The sequence below is a fragment of the Silurus aristotelis genome (assembly GCF_946808225.1).
Source record: "Silurus aristotelis genome assembly, chromosome: 2".
NCBI lineage: Eukaryota > Metazoa > Chordata > Actinopteri > Siluriformes > Siluridae > Silurus > Silurus aristotelis.
This window is the reverse complement of record NC_139575.1, coordinates 26,505,532-26,518,512: the sequence shown is the minus strand read 5'-3', so window position 1 is coordinate 26,518,512 and position 12,981 is coordinate 26,505,532. Positions and strand designations below refer to the sequence as shown.

Here is a 12,981-nt window from a genome sequence, read left to right as displayed (position 1 = left end):
AGATTGGAACAGTTTACAACCCTCATGATTGTTAAATTGGTGGAAAATGGTAAATAAATACAATTTAAATGTGATTGCAATTTAATGCAAATACAATGTTTGGCAATATTAGGGAAAACAATATAGAGGCTCTTGACAGGAAAGGTTTAGCCTAATGCACACTCAAAGCAGTAAAGCTTAGTGGATGTACTGTGCCTAACCCTTGACACATTTGTTGTGACATGAAGTGGACTTTGGCCTTATTCTTCCCATGAGCTTCCCAAAAGTTTATTAAACATGAATTTTATAGGTAAAGGCTTTCCTTCTCCTAGCTGTTCTCTTAGTTGATTAAATCCAGTTCATTAATATTAATTTTTAATAAGGTCAAATAAATTGATGTAGTCAACTTAATGCAATACAGCATTTTCCCAGTTAAATAAGCATGCTGTGTTGTAATAAGCGTGAGGTGTTGCATAGTCCTGATTTGTGTTTTGACAACACTTCCTTATTTCAAAGTAGCATTCCATCTGAGTCAACAGGAAGAAGGATAGTGGAGCACAAACAGTTCTTGTAACAAAATGTGTTAAGAATTAAGAGTGATGAAGGGATGGCTCTAAATAAATGAATCCATTATTAAGAATAGCTTTTTTTCAATATTTTTAAAGACAGATTAATTCAACTTTTGAAAATACCTGAATTGAATCATCAACAGACTGTAAAGGTATATGATTTTCCATTCTATTATATGTTCTCAAGAGACAATACAATAGAAATGAAACTTGGATATACTTTAAAGTAGTCAATGTGCAGCTTGTATAACAGTATAGATTTACTGTCATCTGAAAATTACTCAACATTCAGCCATTAATGTCAAAATAGCTGGCAACAAAAGTGAGTACACCCTAAGTGATAAAAGCTGAATGTCACTTAACCAATCAAAGCCACATGTCCTATTTATTAGGTTCCTTCTTGACAAGACCATGCAAATTTCTGTATATTGTATAAAACAATTTGAGTACAATTCTCTCATACTGACCACTGGATGATCAACATGGCACCTCATTGCAAAAGAACTCTGAGGATTTGAAACTTAAAATTGCTACATACTGGATACTCTGGTATATATATATATATATATATATATATATATATATATATGTTCAATGTACATACCCTTTAACATATATGTGCATATATTATGTATTTTTTAATAGTAATTAGAGTTTTTCTAAATCATATAGATATATAAATATTTGAAATGACAGTAGTGTTTGTAACCAAGAACTCTAACATGGTGTGTGTTTCCGCCCACACACTGAGTATCGTCCCATCTTCTGTCTGAGTGACTAAATAGGCATTCAAATTAGGTTTTGATGAAACATACCGTTCTCATGATTCCATTAACCATGATTAGTTGTAATCCTAGTTGGCAAGTGATGTTAACGAAACTGAACATGAGTAGTAGTATTACAACACAAAGTGTTTTAACCAGTTTAACAAGTGTTTTGCAGGAACTGTTATTTTAAACAGCTGCCCCATGTCTATATTTTCTCTTAAGTTTTTCTTTATTGATATATTTGCATATATTATAATAATAATACAAATATTCTTATAAAGTGATAGAATGTGAAAAGATCACTGTGGTTTTACAGGGAGGTGCATATCCCCTCAGGTCATACTGGTCCATACTGGGACGCTAAGGCAATCTATTCATCCATTGCATGTGATATTTAAACCCAACACCCCTTTTCTTCTCCTCTCTATTCTGCCTTTCTTTCTTGCTAAAGCTTAGCATCTGTGCTGTCCCTCAGAGACCTTATTAGCGGGGGCAGAGGGACAGCATGCAAGTGACGTTAGGCAGTGGCATCGTTTACCTCCTCCTTCTGCTCAGTGGCATCTGTGTTAGGCACACACTGTTTACCACGGTTCATAGCTTGCTCTGTGATGTGCTTTTCTGTAGCCCAATGCCAAGAGCAAAACCCCAAATCTTAGTCTATATGGACATCTCAATGGTTCAGTAGTGGCAGAGGCAGACATGCTGTCGCGACTAACAAAAGGAGGGGCCTTTTCCTGCACAAAACATTTCTTCTTGTGCTTTTATCAGACTTGTTCAGACTTTTTTTTTTTTTCGGTGAACACTTGGTTTATGAAAAAAAGCTTCAATAAAATGTGACTTAGAGGGTAGAGTCTACTATTGAACTGAGCATATGATTAATATTAACTCTCAACCCAAATCATCATGGATTTTTTGATGTAATAATCTGTAGTTTATTAAGTAATAAAGCGGTTGTAGTCAGTCAGTATGGACTTGGGACATGTGTGTTTATGCATGTGTAATGTGTGGATTTTAAACACCATACAGATTCTTGCCCTTTAGGTCTGTGTAAGTCATGTACAGTAGATGTAGTTTTGATTCCTTCTCAGCACTGTGAGAGTTTCACACATTTTACATTGTGTGAATGTGATCACGAAAATGAGAGAATTATCAATGGAACAGCCTTTAAAAAAAGGATGTGTAAGTGTGTGTTGAACATAAATAAATTCCTAAATACTTTATCAATTAATTGAACGTATTGAAAGACTTCCTGCCCTCTACAGCTTTAATCTGTGCAATAACAGTTGGTACTTGGTTGAGCAATGCATTGTGGGTGTTTCCTAAAACAGCACAATATTGAAAAACAGATAATAAGCCCTTAAGGTTTAGCAGCATGTATCATAAAGAGTAATTGCTATTGCAGTGAAAAGATATGTCTGTACAACCCCTGATGTATAGAGTCTTTACAATGCTGAGGTCACACAGATGACACTGATGGACAACTGTGAGTCAGGGTATGAGGTCATCATGAATTGTCCAGCTGAACTAGGAATACCAGACAAAAAACGGGCAAGAATTGACAGATGTACTGGACAACCTATTCAGTGTTTCCACTGCAAGTTCTTTTAGCTATTTCAAAACTAAATTTCATATATTATATATATACTGTATATATATATTAGGGGGGTGTGATGGTACACAAAATTCGCGGTTCGGTATGTACCTCGGTTTTTAAGTCACGGTTCGGTGCAATTTCCATACAGTTGTGCAAGTTTAGTACACACACAGAGAATCAGAGAATATAGAGCTATGGAACAGAGCTATGTTTTCCCCTGTGTAGCATCTGTCCGAATACATTTGGGAACTAATGAGACCAGTTGCAGGAGTTTTGGGAGAAAAATGTTGTATCATTTGTATCTGATTCTAGCTACTTAACAGTCTTGGGGTTTCTTTGTTGTTTTTTTGTTTCATAATTTGGCAAATGTTCCAACCTGTGAAAAGTCTGGATTGCAGGCAGGCTAGGTTCATGCCCCCAGAGTCTATTGCCAATATATATATATATATTACTTTAAAGCCTGTACATACGATTCAGGATAATGTTTAGGGATCATGTTCACCAGTGGTGGGCGGTCAGGGCCAGCCAAATTTCCTCTGCTGGCCTAAACACTATCAGAAGCACTAACCTACATTTACAACCTAAATTCTAATATTTGTGTTATGTATTTATTGTTCAGAATTGGGTTAATCCTGCAATTGTTGTTTTGTGCTGTTGGTGGTGCTGTCTGACCCTGTGTATATACTGCTGAATGGTTATTGGGTAAAGAAGAAAACGGTGATTAAGTGCACTCGGCCTTCATTGTGTGTTTGTCTGTTGAATATACTGATATTCAGACAAACACGACAATTTGTTCCATGAAATTGTATAAATTTATTCCCAACAGTTTTTTCTCTTCATTTCGTAGCGTTTCTCTTGGCTGCACTGCTTCCAGTACGTGTATGTGGATGTTAAATTTTTTTGTCCAATCAGATTTCAGCCTCCATGTGCTGCCATGTCAATCTAATCTACCCAGGGCCTGCAAAGTCTATTCTGCTTGCTTTTTATCACAGTCTCCTAAGAAAAAGCTCTATTTCTTTAACCAATTAGATTTCATATTCGCCTCACAGGACCAGCTAGCTGGCCCAGAATAGAGTCAGCATTTTTCCATCCTCTGATTGGTTGGATAGAGGGAAACTGTTACAGCCAAGTTCGACTGGCAAAACACTTGTGTAGCGCTCTGCACACATTCATACATCTGAGTTAGATTTTTTATGCCTATTGATGAAGAGAAATTGATTTGGTCAATTTTCTACATTTTCAAGAAAAGCTATACACCGTGAGGAGAGGTCAGCCAACCCCGAAGCTAGCTATCCTGTATCAGCCCAGGAAATGGGTTTGTTCGGCACTTCCAGACCAGTGAATACGATCGGTACCACTGGTACCACTCTGACTTCTTTGCATGATAGAGCTTTAACCTGCATTTGTGGATGGTATGGCAAACCGTGTTAATGGACAATAACTTCTGGAGGTGTTTCTGAGCCCATGTAGTGATTTCTATTACAGAAGCCTGTTTTTAATGCAGTGCCATCTGAGGACCCAAAGATCACCTACATTCAATATTCATTTTTGCCCTTATCCCCTGCGCAGAGAGATTTTCTCTTGGAATCTCTTGATGATCATATGTACTGTAGATGAGATAAGTCCTTGATAATTTGATGTTGAGGGACATTATTCCAAAGTTGTTTCACAATTTGTAGACACATTTTTCACAGATTGTTTAATTTTTTTTACATTGTAATCTCTTAATCTAAGCAACTCTGCCTCTCTAATAAACGCGGGTTGTTGTTTTTTTTTTTTAACACTTTGTAACACACTTTTTTCCCTCTATTTATGTTCTATTGTGAATAAAATACGGGTTTATGAGATTTGCAAATCATTGCATTCTGTTTTTATTTACATTTAATTTGATGTCTTTTTTGGAATTGGGGTTGTAGAAGGACAGTAGTGTACACTTTCAACCTAAAGGTGCTATGTGTGTGAATGTGTGAGTGTGTGTGTTTGTGTGTATATATGTGTCTATGTGTTTTAGAAGGATTAAGTGTGTAAACTGGGGATGTGGGAGTGTTTGTTTTGGTCTGTGCTCACTACTGTGTTGTCTACGACTACAAGCCGAACCTCAGAGAGCTGACACAGGCTCATTTTTTTACTGAAGCAAACAGGCTTCTTCCTGCTCCTCCTTCACACATTGTCCCTCACTCTTGAAAGCTGAAACGTTGAGAGACTGCTCTATTCCAAACACCTGAATCAGTGGAATCAAAAATGTCCCTGTGATTAGGAAAAGTGTTGCCAATAGTCCTCTTTGTCTGCTACTGTGGTTTGTTCCAAACCTGTAGTAATTTGGATACACTTGCCAGAAGAGTGTTGCTGTGAGTGTAGAAGCAAAGGGAAAAAGAGACATAATAGAAAAATGCAATTTTTTTATACTTATACACCAAGTCCACTTACTATATGTACTTATTTTATATGTGAATGAAAAGGGACCATCGTAGGTCCACCAAGATGTCGACTTTATCTGTGTGCAGAGCAGAGCAGTAAAACATGCATTTGACATTTGTTGTGTAGTGTGTGTATATACTGTATATACCTGAAATATACTGTATAGTGGTCAACATGGAATGCCCTATCAATGGTGACAGATTTTGAAACCATCCTGAGGTTCCCGAATTTCATTCCTAATTTGCAAGCGGGAAATAGGAGCTACTTCCCAAAACGCCAACCTGCTTCAGGGTAAGTCTTTGTTTTGATCCTCTGCTACTGTGTTTGTACCGTGAATATAATGATTGATGTTGGTTTATACACAGTGGCATGTTCAAGCCTGCTCCGAAGCTTCTGTGCATTCCACTAAGAGCAAAAAAAAACACATTCCAGTATTGTACCTTGCTTGTTGTGGTGGTCATTGGGGGAGAAGATGTTCACCACGTTAGTGTGAGATGCCAGAAAACAAGAGGTGCCTAAGAGTGGACCTGTTTAAATTTACATTATTTACTTATTTGGATGACCTTATAGACTTAGAGGCAGGAGATTGTTGAGCAAATGAGACTAAATGAGTATTCAAGAACCTAACAGAGACAGATGTTGGTGGGATTTAGTCCAAACACCACTGTTGCAATCGTACTTATTTTATATACAAAATGAAATATGTGTAAAACAGTATGTTAAGATTCATGACACAACATGTTTTTAATTCATTTTGATTGTGTTTTTTTAAAGCTCTATTCCATTATTGCCATTTTTATATGACAGTATTAGGATTTTAAATATTCTGTATGTTTTAAATAAACATCTTAGATACTTAATTCTTCCATTTATCATTAGCAAAATTAGCAGTGAATGAATAACTGTTTATGTAACTGTTATCCTCAGCTTGGGTTGTGTGGTTATGGTCGCTGGGTTATTATCCAATTTGGGGCAAATCAAATTAGAGCTGTTGCTGCAGCTTTTTTATATGTTGATTGGCCTGGATTCATAAAGCAGTTTGGTGCACTGATTTAGCTAGCAAAGTTTGTGTTTAGTATATTATACTACTTTCCTCAGTTTCAGTCATACATATGTATTTTACCCAAACATACGAATCATGTAAAGTTAGGAACTACACATTAGTGCGTGTGTACAAATCTTTAATTTCTAACATCTTCTTAGTGGGAGGCTGCTCTCACAAAACAAACTGAGGGAAAATGGATTCCCAGATGCATCACATGAAAGTTGAATGTGTTGGTCTTCTTATTTGTGAGACTATGCATAATTTCTTCATTTGAGGGTTGGTAGCACACACGAAGGAAATACCCTTTTCATTGTTGTGAAATAAATATTTATTATATAAGGTTTATCTTCCCATGAAGAACCATGATTCCTTTATCTGGTGTATTAATGATTAATTAAATTTAATGTTATTGGAGTAATGCTTTTAGATATTGTCTCGAAATTGATCTCTAATGGCAATGGCAAGCTCCTTGAGACATCATGTGGAAGAAGGCTCGATGGAAGAGTGAGCCCTTGGCTACATGGATCGTGGGATTATAAATCATTACTCTTCTGCAAATGTGTACTATAAAGTTATATAATAATGTAAAGTGCATTAAAAGAATGCACACTAGGAGTCAATTGTGAACAGGAATGTCTTTAGTATCTAAGTGAGATTATCCACTTAAGCGAATGAGAAGGCAAATTTTCTTTTACTTTTCATGTTCAGGTTACCCACATGTGCAAATATGCTGAGGTTTTTAATGATTTTCCTGAAGTTCCTTGTAAAAAAAAAAGTCAAAATATACACAGAACCTCTTTGTGTTAGTGCCAACCTCATGTTACGGATAGGCGAAATAAAGGTTATTTTTAAAAGGATTTCCTTCGGAATATGCCGGGTGGAGTCATCTGATGTCTGGAGGAAATGACACCCCTGTATAAGTTTAGAAAACCTACATAAAATATCTTCAAAAGTATGTTTAATTTGCTCAGCAGTTACACATCAAACCCCCTGACCCCACCCCACCCCCACACATGCACACCCCATCATAACATTCAGAGCCATTATTATATATGGCAGGACATCAGCACGTTTTAAAAAACGTTAAAAACTGCAGCTATGGGAGTCATCATTCGACATCATTATCTGCTAATCAGCATAAGCACCAAAACATCTTTTCTTTGTGTGCACGCACATCTTTACCTAATGTCTAGCCATCATGCAGTGTTTGAGTGAGAGGCTTTGGAAAGACATGAAAATAACAGAGTAAGAAACCACAATGCCTGTTTATGTGGATGGAGCGGAAAGACTGGGGCAGTCATTGTGTCTGCTTGTGTGTGTATATACTTTAAATCCACATGTATATGTGTGTGTGTGTGTGTGTGTGTGTGTGTGTGTGTGTGTGTGTGTGTGTGTGTGTGTGTGTGTGTGGATAAAGTGGGCAGAACTGGCAAGCTCTGGGTCCTGCCCTCTGGTTCTTTCGTCCAAAAGGGGGAAAGTCTTGGATTCCAGCCTGTTTATGAAGCATTAAACACAAGCTACCAGCATCCAAACTCAAATCTTTTTTGGGTTACAGTTAGGTGAAGAGAAATCCGGCAAGAATATCGGTTCTTACTGTTTCCTCCAGGAAAAACATGGCCCTGGGCTTCCTGTGTGGCATGGAGGATATGCTAGCTTCAGGAAGTCAGTTAGTATGGAGTGTTACTGAGCAGGTGCTGAGAAGATGCTACAGTGATGGATTGTTGCCATGTAGGAGGTTAATTCAATCATGGTGGCATATTGGAGATGTTTATCAGGTATGACAGTAACAAGCTAAGCTTTTAACTACAGGGTCATGATAATCAAGATTTTGTGATTAGACAGCTATGTACCTCATTAATCATAATCTGTTCATTTAGTGCATGTCATCCTCTATCTATCTATCTATCTATCTATCTATCTATCTATCTATCTATCTATCTATCTATCTATCTATCTATCTATCTATCTATCTATCTATCTATCTATCTATCTATCTTCTAGTGCACAAGTTCCTTTTTTTATTATGATATGTATTTTGAATGTTTATTATGATTTTAAGTCTTGACAGGGAAATATTGAGCTGAATTGTATACAGCATCATCAGCATTGCATCAGCTATAAGATAAGATAAGAAATTTTACTGTGTGATAAAACACCGGTGGGGGGTTGGTGTCTAGTGATTGAAGATGCTCCCATGTTTCCCATGGTCCTCAGAGCTGCTGTGGAAAAAGAACTGATTTCCATGAGATCCTTGTCAGTTTAAATGATTTGAATGATTGCACTGAGCAGTTTGCATATTTCCCTAAGAAGAATTATTTGAGCAGAATGTTTTTAGAACACTGCAACTTAAAGAAGCGAGGGTAGGTTTTTTTTTTATCATTTAAGAATTTCACTGTATAATGCATTTAGAATTGTCGTTAGTCTTTGGTTTGCTGGGTAAATCAATATCAAGGCATAAAGTGTGAACAACATAATGTTGTATTGCAGAGGAATATTTATGTCAGGATCAAGTCAGTCACCAAAGATAATTTCTTCTTTTATAACCAGTTATTAACATTTTAATTTTCAGTAATCCGGTGTCTTCTTGTCTTCACAGTTTTTATTTGGGGTTGGATATTCCTACATCCAGACAATTGCCTCTCCAGATGTTGTGTTTGGCGTCAGACCTTTATAGTAGTTTTTGGGGCTGGTAGTTCTGAGTCACTGAGTCAGTTCTGAGTTTAATTTGTTCTATGGTGACTCCAGTGGTGACTGTTTGTGTATTTAATGTAGAGTAGTTAGCTTTATTTATTTATTTATTTATTTATTTATTTATTTATTTATTTATTTATTTATTTATTTTTAAATGATCAGTAGAGATTTAAGAATTTTCAGGTCATTGACACTGCATTGTTGCATTATAAGGAAAATTAGTAAAGCACTGCTGAGCTAGTTTGGGCTTTTGTGCAGTCTGAACAGTCTTTTTGGGGGTGAGGATACTTGTGAGGGAGCTTTGTTTGAAGTATCTATCCCTGAGAATGGGCCTCAGGGGATGTCGACCCCTGTGTCATAAGCAGTGCACATCACATGACCCCTTCTTGTTTTTACCATGGTGCACCCCCTTACACACATACACACTAAAAACAATGAATTGCTGTGTGACTGTATAAGTAACAATTAAGAGAAAATTCTTCTTCTTTGTGGGTTTGTGACAGCAAAAACAACTGGTAATAGCAATTCTCCATGTGACACGGTGATCCCTGGTGATGCAAAAACCACTCTGAACCAGGCAGAGCCACCGCCTCATAGATAGATTGACAAAAGCACAATGAATCTGCTGTGCTGAGAATACATACGAATTCATAGCAGCCCAAACAGGCACTTATCAGTGAAGGATAAGTGTGAGTGGTGGATAAGGACAATAGATTGGGTGGGGGTTGGAGGGGTTGGGGGTGTATTAAGCTTACATAACACAAAAACTGCCCGCATTGTGAAGTATAAAATCCTTCTTAAGATCTTTTGTCTTCTGGTCAAGGTAACATTTCTCCATTAAAAGTTCTTAATTTTTTCGCTTTGTTGATATATTTTTTCATTTCATGCTTATTAAAATGCTTTAAAAATGGCGTACATGTGCCAAATTGTTTTCAAAGAACCATGCAGAGCAAGGCGTTATTAGCCAAAAAAGTCCTTACAAGTTGTAATAAATTTGGAGAGAATTAGGTCAAAAAGGAAACGTCGAAAGCAAAACGACAATAGAATTTTCTGTGGTTTACGATGGAGCTTTACTAGATATGATAATACTGATATTAATGAAAGTTATTAAACAGCTTGGCTTCTGACCAATCATAATCAAGATTTCTTATTCCTTATTTTATGATGAATAAAACAATGATAAAGCAAGTTATATGTTTTTATGTGTGTATTGTGTTTTGAGACTGTTGTTGAATTTGGTGTGATTTTGCCATTACAATGCAGCTTTGATAAAGCTGTTCAACTCAGACTTGTATGAAGTCTCTTAGGGGTTACTATAGTGAGTAATTCCTACTTAAACAATGAAGCTTATGTAATATACAGGCCATTATAATTCGCTTGAAAAAGATGGATTAAGCACGATAATGGTCGTGTTTGTAAAAAGTGAGTACACTGTAATACAAAAATGATATAATATTAAATTTTCTGGACATAATGAAGAGAGTTAACGCTGATTAAAAGATTTTAATGAACTGAAACCTCATAGCTGGCAATTATTGATCCACTTAGCTCAGTAAATTGAAATTAATTTACTGGACAAAGTTCAGGAGGCAACCAGCTTGTCAGTATTGATTTACACTTTTGCTAGAAAGCCTTATGAAGACAAAGACATTGAGACAGACAAACAATCCGCTTGTGTCATACAACATCTTCGATTGCAATACATCTCCTCGAAATGTGTTCAAGAGAAAAAACCTCACAGACGATAATTGAAACATTTCTGTGGTGCTCTTTTAAAAAAGACAATGAATGAAGTTTACAGCAGCTAAATTTATTCCAGCGATTGGTGTTGGGGTGTGTATTGTATGTGTGGGTGTGTATGGCTAGGTGTGCAGATTTTCTGTCAGGGGGAGTGTCTTGGTATGCAGTGAAATAGCACAAAATTATGTTTGCCTTAGTTTCTGTGGAACAGAATATACAGTATACAGTATTCACAGAGCTGGATTTTATAAAGCAGGTGTATTCCTTTAATATGTTTGTGTACCTGTGTACAACAGGGCCAGCAGCAGCAGTAGGCAGGGGTGGGCTTAGCCCACTCAAATTTGTCCACCCAATCAAAGTTTGAGTTTATTATTTTAGCTTCTGATTGGATGGCAGCCTACAGCCAGTAAACAATGATCAGTCTGCACCACTCCTACCCAAAGATAGGTGCTGCATGTGTTTCTAGCGATGCTGCTGCTAGCACATTAGGCTACGGCTAATTTTAGTTTACCCACCACAAACATTGCTCCTCCTCAGTCTTTAACAAGTGCCCCAAAGCAGACTCATCTCTTGTTTCAGCCTCAGTGCAGGCGGTTAGCAATTTCAATAACTAAGCTTTATCCCAGCCAATATTAGCTAATTACCCATAGTGTGCTTTTGGTAATGTATGCCACTCATTTAATCCTTCCTGTCCACTGTGTGTATATATCCACAAAACTATAAGGAAGCTTTTCTTGAGTTGCATGACTTTCTTCTCCACACTGTCAAAAAACATAACTCCCTATCGTCACACCATGCTACATAAAATAAAGAGGAATTTACTGAAGTGACTTTGGTCCATAGAGAAATCCATAACAAATACTTTAGACATGGATGAATTTGTAAGGATTTTTGCCAAAGGAAACAGAAGACAAATGCTGTAGATAGATAGAGTGAGAAAAGATAGACAGAAAAAAGTTATTATCGATATAACTGATATAAATAAATACAAATAAAGTTTTAGGTTGCTGTTGTTTCCAAAGTAATTAAGTGAGGTAGAAAGTGGCAAAAAAGAAAAAGGTTATATAATGTTCTGATGCTAATGAATTGAGGTAAAAAAAGAAATTCTATAAACATGGGAAAAATAAACTTTTTATATTGTGTTCTGATTTTGTACTGGAGTTTGAAAATAGGTTTGAGAAGATGATTCAGAATTTAATTTCATTTGTGAATTATTCTGATCCAATGAAAACAAGATTTATGGAGTTTAAAGATAAAATACAGTTGAAGGTTTTAGGTTATCAAAGTTTTTTCTTCGTCACTGTTCAGTTTTAGTTTGAATTCGATTTCTTTCTAATTTTGTAAATATTAGTTATGGGGAGAACTGAATTAGGTGTTGGGGCCACTACCACTGATTGCACACCTGTTATTTGTATTAGCCCACCCTAATATAATTGGCTAGAACCAGCCTTTGTGTACAACACTAGCTTTTTCAGCAATGATTTTTTTATTTTTATAATGGGTGCTCACACCATTCACTTATCTTTAATGCATTTTTAAGTTGCACATAAAAATCTAAAGCCAAAAAATATCTGTGGAATGAGTGGATGTGTGGAATGAGTATTTTAATAAACCCAATGGTGAGTGTGTTCTACCATTCAAACAGCTGTGTGACTGTGTGTTTGGGTTTTGTGTGCTTGGGTTTTATCTAGTTTTAAACAGTTTTCTAGTTTTCTCCTCATTCCTCCAGTTTTTCACATCCGTGTGACAAGAAAGTTTGCCACTTTGGTTCTTGGTTCAGTCCTATCTGTGGGGAGTATTACATGTTCTTACCATGTTCATGTAGGTTATCTCTGGGTTTTTTTTTACAGTTTTCAACTTCTGACCCCTGTGAAAGACAGGTATGTTGGCAGAATAGCTATACTAAATTGCCCCAAGGTGTAAGTAATTGTGTGTGTGTGTGTGTGTGTGTGTGTGTGTGTGTGTGTGTGTGTGTGTGTGTGTGTGTGTGTGTGTGTGTGTGTGTTTGTGTGTGTGTGTGTGTGTGTGTGTGTGTGTGTGTGTGTGTGTGGTAGATTAATAGGTTAGCATCTGGTGTACAAGTGAAGAATAAAATAACAGGTACTATAGATCAAGTATAGAAGTATACTTACTTTTGTGTTATGTATTGCTATGTATGGCCATACATGTATATTCTAT

The 12,981-nt window shown here is 36.5% G+C and overlaps 1 protein-coding gene across 1 annotated transcript in view; it reads left to right on the top strand.

The window, feature by feature from the left end:
* Positions 1–554: 554 nt before the first annotated feature.
* frmd4ba (FERM domain containing 4Ba) overlaps positions 555–12,981 on the top strand; it is a 45,697-nt gene continuing 33,270 nt past the window's right edge. The window contains exon 1 of the mRNA XM_083532236.1: positions 555–700. The gene's annotated coding sequence lies outside the window, so the exon portion shown is untranslated. The remainder of the gene's footprint in view (positions 701–12,981) is intronic.